Raw genomic sequence first — 18,617 nt, 5'->3', positions numbered from 1 at the left:
CATACACTCAGATAAAAGCATGCACACACACACACACACACACACACACACACATATACATTCACATATGCACACACATACATACACACATATCTTTAGATTAATTTATCCCTGCGGGAAGAATTACGAAAATACACACATGCATGCACACATACACATATGCACATATACATACACTCAGATAAAAGCATGCACACACACACACACACATATGCACACACACATACATTCATATATGCACACATCTTTAGATTAATTTATCCCTGCAGGAAGAATTATGAAAATACACACGTGCACACACATATATGAATGTGTATTCATGCATACACATATGCCTATACATACATGCATACATACACATATGCTCACACATGCACACGTGTATGTATACACATATACATACATACAAGCATGTACACATACATATACACACACATGCATCCATCCATAGACACACATACGTACATGCACACGTATATCTTGTCAAGTTCGTGTGCTTTGATCTCTGCCAATATCCTTTCTTGATCTACAGGTCATCGTGTTTTTTTAAGTCTTTCAGAATCAGATTCCTGTACATCGAAGCAGAAGTTGCTTTTCCGTTTGACCTCCTCCTCATCTTTCTCCGTCATTCCCCTTCTTCTCATCTGCATTGCTCATCAATCCACAAAACCATTCGGTATCGATTTTCCTCCCCCCCCCTTCTATCTACCAACCGTACGGCATCTTGTTGGTCTTCAATAAATCTTGGAATTCAGTGTTTCTGATGACGATGATGGTGATTTAAAACTTCAAGGTTCCAAGTATATTGAATACTAGCAGGGAGATCCAACGTTGCCCGGGATTGAATGTTGATCAACAAATATTTCACTCTCCCATAGTTTTGTCATCAAAATCAGTGAAGTCGACCATTTTTTTTTTTTTTTTTCAATCAAATCGAATAATTGCCGTGGTGCATCAGGAGAAAGCTTCACATGCCTCCCTGCAGTGACTTAGTCCACGATACATTGTAGTTTACGTTGCACTGTAGAGAACCTACTGTTGATTTTATAAAATTATTTTTATATATATAATGGCTCAAATAAGTTTTAAATGAAAAAAATCAATCATCATACTTCAATTCTGCTCTAATCAAAAACACTCATTTCAAACGCGCCTCTGTCATATCAAAGAACATACTGTTGATTTTTATATGCCTGGCCTTACTGGTCATGTGGTGATAATAGCTTGAATTAAAGTTTAAAATGAAAAAGTCAAGTATCATGATGTAATTGTGCTTTAAACAGAAACATTCATTTTGAATGCGCCCCTGTCATATCAAAGAACCTTCTGTTGATTTTATATGTAAGACCTTTTGGCTTGTGTGGTAATAAAACTTCTCAAACTTCTTTTTATTCATCGGATTGTTTTGATTATTGATACTTATGCAAGACATTCCGACACAAAACCTATCTAAGAACACTGCCAGATACATAAAATATCTTTGTGTGAAATTTCATAAAAATAGGTCAAACCGTTTTCGAGTACATAGAAAATGAACTCTCACACATGCACACCCACAAAGTTCCTTTTATATAAAACAGGGTAGAATGATGAAAGAAAACAACACTACCAACAACTTTATTTTTAATACAATTATATGGTAGAGTTGACATCTATTCAATGTAGCCGCCTTCAGCCTCAATCACAACCTCTGAACTGGTAGCATGCCTTTTCGACAAGCGCAGATGGGAGTTCAGCGAATACTCGGCGGATGGTGGTGATCAGGCTGGCTCTGATATTGTGGGAGGTCATGTTGGTGATGTTCTCTACGTATGACCAAATGGAGTAGTCAAGCGGGTTCAGATCGTGGAAGAAGGGAGTGTTAGTGAGGGAAGGGTACAGTCATAGCACTCCTTCTGAAGCCAAGTTTGGGTCTCTTTGGACTTGTAGGCCGGCGCCAATCCTGCTGCCATACCCAGGATCTGCTAGCGGCCACCTGATTGCACCAGGGGATCACCACACTCTTCAGGACATCCAGGTACACTTTGGTATTGACTTTTAAGCAGACTTTGAAGATGTGAGGTGGCATGATGTGACCCTCGCTTGAAACCACACCAATAACCATAACTGTGTTTTTATCACCCTGGGCACGTCCCTGTTTTTCGTGGCAATCCAGCAATGCATTTTGAGGGTGCTGGCAATGGTCCTGTTGTCATAACCTGATTCGGTAGAGAACATGAGTTGTACAGCTGTGCATCTTCGATCTCGCTCGTTGAACATTGTGTCACTTTTAGACATGATAGAAGGCTCCTATCGCTCTTGGGATTTGTACACAACTGGCAAACCCAGGATCTATCAGCGGCCACCTGATTGTACCAGGGGATCACCACACTCTTCAGCACATCCAGGTACACTTTGGTGTTGACTTTTAAGCTGACTTCAAAGATGTGAGGTGGCATGATGTGTCCTTCATTTGAAACCACACCAAAAACCATAACCTTGGGTCATCCGATGCATTGAGCTGTGCCCTCAAGCATTGAACCATCCGGATTTACATTTTGAGGGTGTTGGCAATGGTCCTGTTGTCTTGAACTTGAATCGGTAGAGAGCATGAGTTGTAAAGCAGCGCATCTCCGATCTCGCTCGTTAAACATTGTGTCACTTTCAGACATGATAGACGGCACCTATCTCTCTTGGGATTTGTACACAACTGACCAACTAGTAGATGGTCTGCAAAAAAAAAAAAAAAAAAAAAAAAACAACAAAAAAAAAACCTAGAAAACAAACAAACTGTTTGCATAAAACGGAAATGGAATCTTGTCTTTTCTAGGGCGACAATTGTATCTGTCCACCCTCAAATAGCTACTCGTCCCAGCCCTCCGTGGCCCGGGTGACAAGATCAAAGTGTAGTATCTGTTCCGGCAGATACTGCAAGCAAAGACCATATGTGGGGGCAACCCAACATATCTGACCAGTCAAGTCAAGGATTCGTCACTTGACACTCAGCCCAACAGGTGAAGGGCCGGGAATCGGCCAGCACCTGTTGGACTGAGGTACACCGCCTGGGTAATACCTAGGAGGTCCACCCTCCCAGGCCTTGCCACCGGGCTTTCCGGTGGGGCAAGTTTATTGCTTGCTGCTTGAGGCGCCCCGACCGGGGAATGCCGACGGGGTTACTCAGGCAATTTTTAAAATTGCAGGAGTGCCCCTCCTTTAGGGGAGCCTGCGGGGTTCCCACTTTCCGGCCTTGTGCCACATTTTGCTGATGTGGGCAGCAAATAAATATCAACCCCACATATCAGACCTTGGTCAATGTAGGGGCAACCCTTCAACCAATTGTTACTATCCAGCTCCCATTCCCCTTTTCCCTCCCCCCCCTCCCTCGCTCTCTCCACATTTAAAAACGGCCTTGTGCCTAATTTGCTCAGTGGGGAAGCAAATAAATACACACCCTCTAATAGATAGATAAATAGAGATATTGGATTTTTTTTTTTTTTTTTTTTTTTTTTTTGCACTTTATTATTTTCTTACAGTTTCATTATTAACTTTCTTCATTATTGAGAGAAAATTCATGCCAACTCGGAACTTGTTCGTTTCAAGCAGGGGACACCCCCACCCCCTCCCACACGCACAAGAGCTTGGCATCCAACAACAATATAAACGTTTATGAATATGAAAATGAATTGTTTACTCGCTGAGGCAATGTTTGAAGAAAAAGGATGGTTGAAGTTCAGAGAGGACAAACACATTAATAAACCATTTTTTTTTTATTCTCTGCATGAGAAAATTATCGCTTTCATTTTATGGAACTGTCTAGCAGGGTTACCCGGTGTTGCCTGGGCAGAAGTATAACCTATTTCTAGCTGAATACGCACACACGCACAACTCTCCTTTATATCTATTTATATCTAGCGTGGGAGAGGGGGGGGGGTCTAGCCTTCCCTGGTCATAAAATTATAAGTTATGAAATCCGAAAGTATCTGTACCTCTATAAGGCCACCATTCGCCCATGTATGAAGTATGTATTGTTGTCATATTTGGGCTGGTGCCTCTGCTCTCGCTCCTAGAAAAGGTTCAAAAGAGAGTCGCCAACCTGATAGGTCCTGAACTGTCATCTAAGCTTCAGCCTCTGTCCCACCGTTTATAAATGGATACATTTGGAAGGCTAAAAACAATGCATTTTTTTTTTTTTTAAAGAAAACAAATTTATTTGTTTATATCAGACATATTTCGATGTTATACATCCTTATCAATGAAGAATCTGTTATTTTTCTTTTCTACATGGTGGAATTCTACAAGCGAGAGTGTGTTGGTCCATGTGTAGAATTTTGAAAATAGAAAATAAAAAAAAGCCCTCAGCATTAGCCACGAAAATTCAAATAAGAAAATTGTTTTTCTTTACCCGCACTTGAAGCAGGTTGCATATTAATTGACAATTGAAAAAAAATTACATATTTAAATGGACACGTTTGGAAGGCTAAAAACAACACATATTTTTTTCATTTATTGATATCAGATATATAAATATATGCAACGCTTCAGTGCAGGTAAAGAAAAAAATGCTTCAGTGCAGGTAAAGAAAAAAGTATCTATTTAAATATGTAAATTTTTATATACTTTAGTTCTCCTCAAACAAGGCATTATGCTACTTCAGAGTAAGGGTTTACTGTGTTAGGGGAAGACTGGGTGGGGAGTTGGGAAACAAGATGGTAGTTTATATTACATTTAAATAGCTGCATGTTGATACGGTCAAAGAAACAAGGAGGAGGAGGGATAGTCGAAAGTCAAGTGGCCTGATGAAAAAAGGAATCAAAGTTGAACATCTGTTTTTGTTTGGCTTATCAGCTTATTTCCTTTTTTTTTTGTTAGAGTTTTTTTTTTTTACTTTCTAACACTTGTTTCGTGAGGGGGGAGGGAATCGATAGTATTACATCCGCTCAATATAGTTTCTCCACCATCACCCCCTCTCGATCTGGTCAGTCTCAACAGGTTATCAACTGTCCTCAGCTGTTCCAAATTCAAGACTGTCCGTAAACTGTTGAAAACTAACTCTAAAAATATTAACCTATTGACAATTAAAAAAATTACGTATTTAAATGGATACGTTTGGAAGGCTAAAAACAACGCATATTTTTTTTTAAATAAACAAATTTATTTGTTTATTTAAAAAAAATATTACATATATTTATATGTAACGCTTCAAGTGCAGGGAAAGAAAAAAGATAAGTTTGTCCATAGAGCTCTGAGATATATATATATATATATATATATATATATATATATATATATATATATAATTACATATTTAAATAGATACTTTTTTTTCTTTACCTGCACTTGAAGCGTTGCATATAAATATATATAATATATTTGATATAAACAAATAAAATTGTTTAAAAAATTTTTTTTGATAAACAAATAAATTTGTTTATTTAAAAAGAAATTTCCAGTCACTGCCACACCTTGATTAACAATCCTATTTCCGAACGCTTCTGTCTGCCACTTTCCTCCCCTTCTCTTTCTGCTTAGCTCACATCCTATACCTTTTGTACTGCTAATCAACTTTTTTTTTTTTTTTTTCTCTCTTTTTCTTAATTTATTTTTAATCGTTTTCTTGGAACGGGGTAATGTCATTGGTATCACAGTTTGACATGATCAAAATATCCATTGAGATGTCTTCGTTTTTATTATTTTATTTAGTAGATTGTTTTTATGCATATCCACTATTCCTTATGCTAAACATTTTACATGTTCATATGTAAATATTTTGTTAACTTTCATTTTCCTTTTTTCTTTTAATTTCAGGTGAGTGTTTCTTTCTTTGACATTTTTTTGGAAACAAACGGTATTCTATCTCCCTTTTATTTTTTTAAGAATTGGAATTGATCAGTTCAGGTAAGCAGAGGATTGTGTATTTTAACTTTTGTTATATCGTGTGTGTGTGTGTATGTGTACTTGATTATACATAGAAGTGAACATGAAGAACGTGCTGCTAGTGGCGCACATGTCTGCACAATGTGTGCCAAAGAAAGCCACCTTCGTATACCTTTTTTTTTTTTTTTGGTGCTGCTATATCAAGTAATGGCAATGTTCGAAAACGAATTTGCTGCCATCATATATATAAATTACAGTTAAGTTTACCAAAATGATCCCAGATGGATTTTTTTATAAATTGAGAGTTAACTGTATTTATTTTGTTGATATATTTTCTACGAAAGAACATCGTAAATTCGACTCTCTGTATTGCTCTCTTTACTTCTTTTCCCCACAATAATAGTAAAATTAATTTATAAAAAAAGATTTATTACTTTTTAGGAAATATTTCAATGAAAATAATAGTTCATTTATGAGTGAACAAAAGGAGGGAATTAGTTGAGATTAAGGAAGTTTTAAAATAATTGTTTACATAAAATTAATTAAAAATGAGCATGCGATAGTAGAAGGGGGAATACAAAAGTTAGTTACTGTGTCTGTGTGTTCGCCCACATTGTTTTATCAGCCGACTCGCCTGCTACGTTCACAGTGTTGTCGCGTTAGTTTTGAGCTGCAGACAGTAGTGATATATATATCTTTCAACACTATCTCTGAATTTTGTTAACTGCACTTTTTTTGGAAAATACAGAGGTTTTTAAAGATTTTCACCGGCTCCCAGACACATAATTTTCGACAGCCCGGAAAACTCTCTGATTGGTCAAAAAAAAATCAAAACATTGAACCTCCAGAGCAATTCAGTAAAAAGAAAAAGGGCACCTCTAGCCGCTTGCGCAGAAAACGTCTCGGGGCACTTGAATTTCCGGCAGCGAAAGAGTGAACATCGTAGCTCACCATATAACTTTCCGCCCAGTAAACGGAGTTTAAAGGTTCATCGTTCATGATAAATAGCTTTGGGTTTTTTTTGTGAAGGAAAGTTTGGTAGTATATTTACATGTAAATGTAGGTTAGGAAAAAAAAAATTTTTTTTTTTTTTTTTTTGTTTAGAAAATTTTTACATCATTTTTATTTTTAATAATAAAAATATGTGTTGTCCTTCTTCCACCTGATGGTTCTTCCGGACTTTGATTTAGTTTGTTTCTTTTCAACCTCTGTATCAGAGGAAGATACAAAAGTGTCAGATACTGGAAGGGGTGGAACAAAATCTTTTGACGTTGTTGAAGACTATGCAGGCTTCAATCTATCTATGGAAACGTTACTGTGTACATCATCAGACATTTTAATAGTAAAATATTTGCCATGACGATGTACTACTTGGAATGGACCTGTATATGGAGCTTCCATAGATTTTCGAATCCTGTCTGTTCTCAACCAGACGCTGTCACAAATTTGAAGATCCTTAGGAATGTACACAGTAGGTAAAGAATGGAGGTGTCCACTGGATAATCCGTCTGTGTCAAATTTCCGCATCTCCTCAGCTAGAGCTTTTATGTGAGCATCTGTTATATCAATGTTTGCATCCTCGTACGCATCGATTAACAATCTAGGTATCTGTGCATTAGCACCCGTAACTGCAGTAAATGGTGAATAATTGGAATCGTTGGGTGTAATCCTGATACCTAGAAGAACTATAGGAAGAGCAGATAACCAAGATTCTCTTCTGGCAATAATTGCTGTCTTTAATGTTCTGTGTGCTTGCTCGATCATTCCGTTTGCTTGGGGATGGTACGAAGTCGTTCTCAGCCTGTGGAACCCTATAATTTTTGACAGTTCTGAGAACAGCTCAGACTCGAATTGGCTACCTCTGTCTGTAACGACATGGAGGGGCACACCAAATCGCGATATCCACAGATCAACAAAAGCAGTTGATACTGACGCTGCAGTTATTTCGGTCAATGGACAAGCCTCTACCCATCTCGTATTTCTATCGATGCATGTTAATAAATAACGATAGGGAGAGAAATACGGGTCTGTTTTGCTCTTGACTGGTGGTAGAGGGCCAACAATGTCAATGTGTACAGTTTGAAATCTGCTGGATGGCAATTCAAATGGATGCACGTCACTTTTTGTGTGTTTGTTTATCTTTGCTTGTTGGCAATGCTGACATTCCTTGCACCATTCCTTTATTGACTTGGCCATTTTGGGCCAAAAATATCTGGAAGTTATCATTTTAGTTGAAGCAGCAATTCCAGGGTGTGACAAGTTGTGTAAACTGTCAAAAACAGATTTCCGGAGCTTTTGTGTGACAAAAGGTCGTGGAAAAGGTAAAGACACGTCACATAGGATTGTATTATGTTCATTAATCTGATACGGCTTTAGTTAATCACATAGAGTTTTTGTTTCTTCATCAGTGGTTTGGTGATTGGCCATCTCCTGTAAGTCACAAATATCAATTGTGATTGCATACGCTGGTCGCGATAAGCAATCAGCTACAATGTTCTGTGAACCTTTTATGTGTGAAATATCAGTCACATATTCACTCAAGAAACAAAGGTGACGCTGTTGTCTATCGGATTTTAAAGGTGTTTGGCTTTTAAAGGCGCTGCAGAGCGGTTTATGATCTGTTAATAACAACAAGTTTCTGCCTTCCACCTGATGTTTAAAATACAAGACTGCTAAATAAGCAGCTAGCAATTCTCTGTCAAAGGTAGAATATTTTTGTTGAGTTTGTGATAACTTTTTTGAAAAGAATCCAATAGGAATTGGTTGATTGTCAATCATTTGATGAAGTGCTGCTCCAACAGCGTAACTGGAACTGTCCGTAACAAGCTGATAATTAGTAGCTTTTGAATCGGGATAAGGTAGAGCGGTTACACCTGATAAACTTGTTTTTATCCTTTCAAAGGATTCAACTTCCTTCTTTGTAAAATCTATTTTCTTAGATTGTTGATTCAACCGAATACACTCGGTGAGTGGTAAACTGATTTCACTGAAATTTGGAACTAATTTTCTGTAAAAATTTGCCATGCCAAGGAATCGACGCAGTGATTTTGAATCGTTTGGTTGAGGAAATTCATTTAATTTGCGGATTTTCTTGTCACTTGGCTTAAGACCATCAACAGATATGTGAAATCCCAAAAATTCAAGTTGAAAAACATTGAAAATACATTTAGAAAGGGAAATTTTAAGGTCGTACTCACTGAGTTTCTGTAAAACAGTATCGAGGTGTTTGGAATGCTCTTCTTCACTATTTGAGAAAATAAGAATATCATCGATGTATATAAAAATACAATCGATGTCGCGGAAAATATTGTCCATCATCCTTTGGAAAGTACTAGATGCGTTCCGCAAACCGAAAGGCATGTAATTGTACTCATATAAACCGAAGGGTGTTGTGATGGCTGTTTTGCATACATCATCCGGATGGACTGGTACTTGGTGATAAGCAGAAGATAAATCAATTTTTGAAAAAACTTTCTTACCGTGCAGTTTTGATGACAAGGAATTTATGTTTGGCACTTGGTATCGATCGGGTTGTGTTATAGTGTTTAGTAACCTGTAGTCACCTACAGGTCTATAAGTCCCATCAGATTTATTCACCATGTGCAAGGCCGAACTCCACTCTGATTTAGAGGGGGATATAATTCCGGCATTCTGGAGTTTCCTGAATTCCTCTTTTGCTATGTTGTATTTCTGGGCTGATAACTGCCTCGTTTTAGAGAAAGATGGAGGGTTACTGCCAGTTTCAATTCTATGAAACACTTTAGGTTTTGTTGCATTGGAATCGCGATGTGGAGAAATTAAGTTGGGATATTTTTGTGAAATTGTGTGAACTGTTGTGTCGGCAACGTTATCCGAGCATAAAGCAATGTTCATAAGTATTGGTGATGGCTGTGCGTTTGAATATCTTTTGGTTGTTTGATCAATCAATTTGTTATTTGTGCAATCAACTATTAATCCAAAATGATTCAGAAAATCATAACCTAGGAGAGGTCTGGTAGTTTCTGCAATGAGAAAGGTCCAAGTGAAATCACGCCTCAAGTTATGAAGTGCCAGGTTTAATACTGCTTGACCGGAACATTCAATTTTCTGACCGTTAGCTGACACAATTGAGATGTTTGTTGGGTATATAACTATACCGCTTATATATTTTCTTGGGATTACAGATATTGCAGCTCCCGTATCCACAACAAAATTCAATTTTGTAGCTCCTAACCGTGCGGCTACTTCAAGAAGCGGCGAAGATGTGGAAGCTATCACGCTTCGCCGGGTTAGTTTTCCGATGTTTTACTAAAAGCAGGGGAGGCAGGACGAGAACTGGGTTGCATTTGCACATTCCGTTTGTCTGGCCATTTACACCATGGTTTGCAATATTTTGCACGTTCGGCAAAATATAGATGTGAACGGCAGATTTTGGGTCTCTGATCCTTGTTAAAAGGACGAACTCCATTTGGACAATTATATGGTTACTGTGACGGATTACTTTTTCTTTGAGATCCGTCATCACTCTGGTTACGATGGTTTTGGTTCCATGATATATGTTGTATATGCGTGGCTTCCTGTCTATTAAAATATAACAGCAGGTCATCGGACATTTTACCAAGTCTTTCCAGATCGAGATCAATTTGTGCTGCTACCACGGGTTTGATCGAATGAGGTAGGGCTTGGATGAACTTATGTCGGACAATGTCTTCTCCAACACCAATTCTACCTGCTAACGACATGAGTTCGTTCAAATAAATCGAAGGACGTCCTGTCATGATTGAAGATGACATTAGTTTGTCCAGCATTTCAGGCTTTGATTTTTCATACTGATTAATCACAGCATCTTTTAACTTATCAAAGTCTTTTGATTCCAGTATGCTGTTTTGTAATTTTCCAACTATATCCGTTGGTAGTGACGCGAGAATATGATAAAATTTTTGTCTTGGTTGCTTAATGTTCATAATACTGAACTGGGCTTCCATTATTGAAAACCAAGCTAGTACATTTGAATCAATAAATGCCGGAGTTTTCATCGCAATTGACTGCACTGGTTTATCTTGTTCTGCTGCCATGTCGACTTCGTTTTCTGCCATTTTAGTTTTCCCTTTTGTTATTCACACTTTTGCTGTATGTTGTCTTTTATAATTTTGTTATGAAGATAGGTTTTTATGTTAAAAAATTTTTTTTTTTTTTTTTTTTTTTTTTTTTTTTTTTTGGAAAAGTAGATTTTTATATTCAGAAGGATTTGTTTTATCGTTTTCATACAAAATTTTTTTTATTTTTGTTGAATTTCCATAGTTTTTCGCGACCTTGGTGAAATTGTTTCTTGAGTTTTTTTATTTACTTTTGTTGAAATTCACATCAAAAGTTGGTTATTTGAAGTATTAGAAGGCAGTTTTTTTGTTTGTTTGTTGGTCCATGGTGAATTTGTAGTGAAATTATTTCTTGGGTTTTCATTTTGTTTAGTTTCATTGAAACTCACATCAAAAGATTGGTTACTTGAAGCATCAGAAGATAGGCTTTTTTTTTTTTTTTTTTTTATAGAAATGTTTGCGTGTTCAAAATAATCACGTCGGTGGGTCGCCAGTTTTGGCCTTTTCCAATATTTCTTACATTTGTTTATTATTTATTAATTAATTTTACTATTATTGTGGGGAAAAGAAGTAAAGAGAGCAATACAGAGAGTCGAATTTACGATGTTCTTTCGTAGAAAATATATCAACAAAATAAATACAGTTAACTCTCAATTTATAAAAAAAGATTTATTACTTTTTAGGAAATATTTCAATGAAAATAATAGTTCATTTATGAGTGAACAAAAGTAGGGAATTAGTTGAGATTAAGGAAGTTTTAAAATAATTGTTTACATAAAATTAATTAAAAATGAGCATGCGATAGTAGAAGGGGGAATACAAAAGTTAGTTACTGTGTCTGTGTGTTCGCCCACATTGTTTTATCAGCCGACTCGCCTGCTACGTTCACAGTGTTGTCGCGTTAGTTTTGAGCTGCAGACAGTAGTGATATATATATCTTCCAACACTATCTCTGAATTTTGTTAACTGCGCTTTTTTTGGAAAATACAGAGGTTTTTAAAGATTTTCACCGGCTCCCAGACACATAATTTCCGACAGCCCGGAAAACTCTCTGATTGGTCAAAAAAAAATCAAAACATTGAACCTCCAGAGCAATTCAGTAAAAAGAAAAAGGGCGCCTCTAGCCGCTTGCGCAGAAAACGTCTCGGGGCACTTGAATTTCCGGCAGCGAAAGAGTGAACATCGTAGCTCACCATATACTCCACATTAAAAACCGACATTGAGCGGTGACAGGTTCGATCCTTATCAACAAGCTTAGCCATATTGAAGAGAAGTGATACTTCGAAACATGCATGTCTATGGATAACTTGCTTTTATGCACGTAAAAAAATATTTAAGTAAATAAATTAATAATTACAAATATGTCCCAAAATGTGAGGTGACCAGAAGGTAAATGAAGGGCAGATAACTTCTCTCTAAAAAAGTGCTCAGGGAGCGAAAAGAAAAAAAAATCTGACAGAATCGCTAATAAAAAAATAAATAAATCAACAATCTTATATGTGTGTGTGTGTGTGGGGGGGGGGGGAATCAAAGCGGGAATCGAAATTTTTTTTTTAATTTTTAGGTGTATCGGTAGCAGTATCAGAATTTTTGTAGGAATTTTTGACACCCCTAACACGAAACTGCGAATACAATATAAAAATCTCGTAATTTCTCTGTTAAAAGTGGGTTATTTATTTTCTTTATGGATTATACTTCCAAAATAAACTATTACAGTTGTTTTAAAAGTAATAAAAATATTTTTATTTTTTTTTTAAAACAGTAATGAATTTTCCGAACTCAATATTTTTCAATTTTTAAACTCAATATTTTTAAATTTTTAAATTTTAAAAATCTATCAAAATTTTTCTATTGATTCTATTTTTACGATATTTTCAGGGTCAATGTGAAATTTTATGTTCTTTCCAATAAACCGAATATAATATTTTAGACAAACGTTTTTTTTTAATTCACGCCCCCCCATTTTCACGCCCCCCCCCATTTTCACGCCCCCCCATTTTGAAATGTCTATTAAAAAGTAAATAATTAATTTATGTTTAATAGGTTTATATATCACAAATTGAAGAGAAAAGGTCAATAAATAATATATTCAAATTTAAAACAAAAAAAAAAATCAGTTTTTTAGAAATTTACCTGTAAAGTCCGAAGTTTAAAACCTTATTTTATAAGAACACATTTTTTCTTTTTGTCTTTTTTTTTTTTTTTTTAATGGAACCTTGGTCCTTGCTCCTTTAATTGAAAAAAAAATTAGGGCTTGAATTACATTTTTCGAGGAGTTATAAGCTTAGAAAGATAGGGGGTCGAATAATTTACGCCTCTCATTTTGAAATGTCTATTAAAAAGTAAATAATTAATTTATGTTTAATAGGTTTATATATCACAAATTGAAGAGAAAAGGTCAATAAATAATATATTCAAATTTAAAACAAAAAAAAAAACAGTTTTTTAGAAATTTACCTGTAAAGTCCGAAGTTTAAAACCTTTTTAAAAAAAAAAAAACACATTGTTTTGTTTTTTTGTTTTTTTAAATAAAACCTTGGTCCTTACTCCTTTAATTGAAAAAAAAAATTAGGGCTTGAATTACATTTTTCGAGGAGTTATAAGCTTGGAAAGATGGGGTGGAATTATTCACTATTTTCACGAAATTTCTGACACTGCTAGTGTATCGGAAGCAAAAAATATGTGCACCTATTTTTCGATTTTTGGGGAGCTGTTTCCCCCCCCCACCCCCACCCACATTAAAAACGAATTTGTGTCACATTTTGCATTTTGCTTTTGTGGGGAACGAATGGAGGATTGGCTCCATAAAAATAAACACGAAATCTGCATGAATTAAAATATATTTAAGCGTATTTTACGACCGGGCAAGGCCGCTCCCCACCACCTCCCTCACTGATCGTAAATAAATCTGAACCTTTTTAAGATGAGTGAAGCGCATATATATATATATATATATATATATATATATATATACGCGCGCCGCCCTCTCTTTCATGACCTTTTCTGGTTTATTTCATTTCTTACCAATGAGTCACAGGTGAACATGTAGGTACTTCGTATGACACACCTTCGCTGACCTAACATCCACCTCCACCCTCACCCGCAAAAAAAAAAAAAAAAAAAAAAAAAACGATGGAGGGGTTAAGAGGTTTTGGCATAATAATGAGAGGGACTTTAAGGAGGTCAAATTAATTAATTTTTCATTAGAAACAGGTTTTTGTTTTCGGCGGGTGGGAGGGGGGGTAATGTCCATATTTATTTATTTATTTTTATTTCTCACGTTCCCACCCCTCTTCAAACCTGTCTGACATATTCTCAAATGTGAATAAATTTGCTGTGATACAAGAAGGTAAGAAAAAAAAAAAAAAAAAGTAAAAAAGCTTGTTGGACGGAATAGAAATTCAAATCGTTTATTCGGTTATTCAACAGGAACCTTCCCAACCCCACTACTTCCTGTATTTTCATGTGTGTGCTATGTAGTGTGCTCTTACACACACACACAATTGGTTTTGTGTGTGTGTAAAAACGCACACGCATATATATATATATATATATATATATATATATATATATATAATTATTAAATACCTACAGACACTAGTATTTCATCCTTTCGGGAAGCATCAGTGCGGGGACTGCGGGGTGTCACGATTTAACACCGACTGAGAGATTCGAACCCGGCAACGACACCATCTCTGACACCATTAGCAAGGACCCACCGTTGACCGCGAGAAATAGTGAAATTTGAATATTTACTTTTAAATGTGTGTGTTTGTTTTTAACGTCTGTCAGCGTGATTTAATCATTATATGATGATCCGAGCATGCCAGATAACTTGACCGACTTATTTCAACTGTAAAGTGCTCAGCGATAAGAAACGAGTTTCTTAAAGGGGCCGACAAAATTATATATATATATATATATATATATATATATATATATATATATATATATATATATATATATATATATAAATAAAATCCACTGTTTGAAAAGCACTCGATATTAAGAATTAAAGATTTAACCGTTGAAAGAGTAGACGAGTGTACAATTTAATTTTTTTTTTTTTTTTTTTTTTTTTTTTTTCAAATGATAAAATATCTTCTTCAGGAAATACAGATAGTTTCCCCCCCCCTTACGTATCATGGCGATCAGATAACACCCGGTAGAGGTTGAAAGTTCAGGTTAAATAATGTTTAAACGTCTGGTAACAGTGTTGAACGCATGAGTCCATAATAGGAAATCTCCTGTTTGAAAAGCGCACGCGCGTACACACACACACACACATATATAAAGGTGCCTTCAATAAACTTCCAGACTTTGTCGTATGAACGCTTTTATTGATAGTATATACATGAAACTCTAGTCTCTTTCGAAGTAATCTCCTTCAGCTGCAATGCACTTCTTATACCGTTCCAACAACTTCTGAAGCTTAGAGAATAAGCAAAAGTCACAAGGAACAAGGTCTGGACTATAGGGAGGGTAAGGAACTGTCTTGCTGCCCATTTTGGTCAAATAGTCTGTGAGAAGGATGGAGTTGTGGACTGCAGCCTCAAGACAAACTTTGTGTAAATCTTCCGCATCTTCCGTTTCTCACAAATAATTTGGGTTCAGTTCCCACACTGACATCAAACTGTGCACTTTATATCTCTATAGACACACGACTGTCTTTATCCATGAAATTCTTTATTTGGCCAATCAATCTGACTTCCATATTCCTCCCAGACCTCATCATCCCTCACAGATTCCCTGCCTTCCTTGAGTCTCTTATTTCTCTCAAACACTAATCGATTCATACAAGATGGTCCAAAAGCAGTCTGAAGCATTCCATACGTTTCTGTGGCATTTTTTCCAAGTTTATAACGGAATTTTATTGCATATCGTTCTTCGAAAGTGTCCTCACGTCCAGATTTCATTTTTGAAATTCACCAGCTTTAGTAGGGTGTATTCCAATTCCTGCTGTAGCTGTTCACTTGAACCTGAAATCATAAAAATTGGTCAGTCATCTCATAAAATGTATAGCAATAACATACTGAACTTTCAAAAGTCTACAATTTTAAATGCCTGTACAAAAAGTCTGGAAACTTATAGAAGGCACCTCACACATAGTGTATATATATATATATATATATATATATATATATATATATAAAAGGAACTTTGTGTGTGAGTTCAATACCTATGGACTCCAAAACAGCTGTGTAGATTTTTATGAAATTTTACACAAAGATACTTTATGTACCTGGCAGTGTTCTTAGATAGGTTGTGTAGCGAAATGTCTTTGATAAGTATCGATAATGAAAATAATCTGATGAAAGAAAGAACGATTTTGATCAAAGTTAACACTTCATACAGCCTAACATCACAAATTCGTTTGAGAAGTTTTATCACACAAGCCGAAAGGCTCGACATATAAAAATCAACGGAAGGTTCTTTGATATGACAGGGGTGCGTGCGAAATGACAGGTTTCTATTTAGAACCATGTTATAGAAAAATAGTTTTATAAAATCAACAGTAGATTCTCTAGAGTACAGTGTAGACTACAGTGTATTGTTAACTAAGTCACTACACGGAGGCATATAAGCTTCCTCCCGGTGTACTGCGATGGGCCCCCAGATAGAGCAGGCAATCGATCGATTTGATTGAAAAAGGGGTGATTTCACTGATTTCGATGACAAAAAAAAAAAAAAAAAAAAAACGATGACGGTCCTGGATATGACCTAAAACTATATCCGATGGTGAGGCCCCACTTTGCGGGCCTTGGGGAGTGTGGAACCACCCTTTAATTACCATTACTCCCAGGTCCACTCTGACCCGGAGTGGTAGTACCTGTTAGTGTCCCAACTATGGGTTAAATAGAATCTGACTTAAAAAAAAAATATACTCCATTAAAAATCGTTCCTCAAAATAACTAGATTCGGCATTAAATAACCTGAAAAAGGTTGATATGCCGTAAAACAAAAACAACCAACCAACCATGATTTCGCTGACAATAAAAATATGGGAGTGTGAAACATGCGTTGATCATCATTCAATCCCGGGCAACGTTAGGTCACCCTGCTTGTACATAATAAAAATCTTGATATTGAAAATATTTAAATTTTCAAAAACTTATAAACCTGTAAGGAAGTTATACAAAATTTTAAATACTCGACAAAGAGTACAAATAAAACAAGAAAAAAACCCTTATTCCATGGAGTTTCGAAGAGAGCAAATCTTCTCATCAGAGAGAAGAGGTTTGCAAAATATATGAATTCTGCAGGTTAATGGATCGCAGGAAACAAGCAATATGAAAAATTTCGGGTTTGTATTACTGTACACATAGATTCGAAAAAGTTGTCAAAAAAACAAATATATGACAAATAAATGTTATCAAAGGCAAGATAAGTTACTTTTCTACCTAACTGGATATATTTTTTGTGTTTTTATACAGTGTAACATGTTTATTCAGCTCAAAAAACATGCAGTGTTTACCGATGTATTGGAAAATTCAAAATGGCTGCCGACTCTGTCTCGGAGGGGGTAAGTTTGGGAAAAGGTATTATAAATAATAAACTAGACAAAATGCTGTTAGAAATTCGCTCAATATATGTTACCGTGACATAAGTTGACATATATTCGGTTGTTTTTTAATAGTATTTCGTCTAGTTTATTATTTATAACATCTTTTCCCAAACTTACCGTGTTAAAGAGACAGTCGGCCGCCATTTTGAATTTTCGAATACATCGGTAAACACTATGTTTTTCGAGCTGAATAAACATGTTACATTGAATAAAAACACAAAAATATATCTAATTTGGTAGAAAAATAACTTATCTTGCCTTTGATAACATTTATTTGTTATATATTTGTTTTTTGACAACTTTTTCGAATCTATGTGTACAGTAATACAAACCCAAAATTTCATATTTTCATAAAAAGAAAAGGTCATTTAACAGTTTTTAGCCAGTTTGTAGGGTATTCAAAGAGATTGATGGGGAAGGGGAGGAGGGAGAAAAAGAATATGAGAAAGATACAATGTGAAAAACAGTAAACTCCAATGCAGGAAACTTTTCAATCCAATGGCAATCCATAAGGACCGGATAATCTCCCCTTTCTCCATATAAATTTAGGTAACTATCTTCAAGATTTAACTGAACTTGTCAGTTTCCGAATGTCGCCGTGAGGACATTTTTCATTATAACTTTTGTTTTCACGTGTAAAAATTTTTTTTTTTCCTTTTGGAAATTGACTTTAGGCTTTAATCTTTCAAGTACAATCAAAAAGCAAACCTTCTTGGCCTTTTGGTCAAGATCAAAGTGTAGTATCTGTTGTTCAGATGCTGCACTTCCATTTCTTGTTCTCTTTCGGTGGAGGAGAAATCCTTCACGACTGAGACAATTTTTTTATTTTTGTACCTTTTCTACACGTTAAAAAAACGACTCTGGTGTCTAACTCTGTCCCGTGGGGAGGCATAATAAATAGGTACAATCAAAAAGCAATCAGAAATCTACAAAAAAATTATAAACCGACTTTCAAAACTATGCCTCCCCCTCCTATATTTTTTTTCGCCATTATTGCGTGTACCTAATAATTATTTATACTTACGCAGAATAAGGATCGTGCTTTTGTTAAAATATTCCGATTGGTTTACGACGCTGAAATGTGCTGAACGAAAGTTTTGATTTTGATTTTTCTTTTTTCTTTT

At 35.7% G+C, this 18,617-nt stretch overlaps 1 protein-coding gene and 1 pseudogene across 1 annotated transcript in view; both read left to right on the top strand.

Moving 5' to 3' along the window:
* The window catches only part of LOC145268681 (N(G),N(G)-dimethylarginine dimethylaminohydrolase 1-like), a 210,881-nt gene that overhangs the window by 110,305 nt on the left and 81,959 nt on the right, over positions 1–18,617 (top strand). The gene's annotated exons all lie outside the window — the stretch shown is intronic.
* On the top strand, positions 18,198–18,354 carry LOC145268923 (U2 spliceosomal RNA; annotated as a pseudogene).

This window comes from Euprymna scolopes, chromosome 44, assembly GCF_053919585.1.
Source record: "Euprymna scolopes isolate OS-2025 chromosome 44, ASM5391958v1, whole genome shotgun sequence".
NCBI classification, from domain to species: Eukaryota; Metazoa; Mollusca; class Cephalopoda; order Sepiida; family Sepiolidae; genus Euprymna; species Euprymna scolopes.
This window is presented reverse-complemented; position numbering and strand designations above follow the sequence as displayed.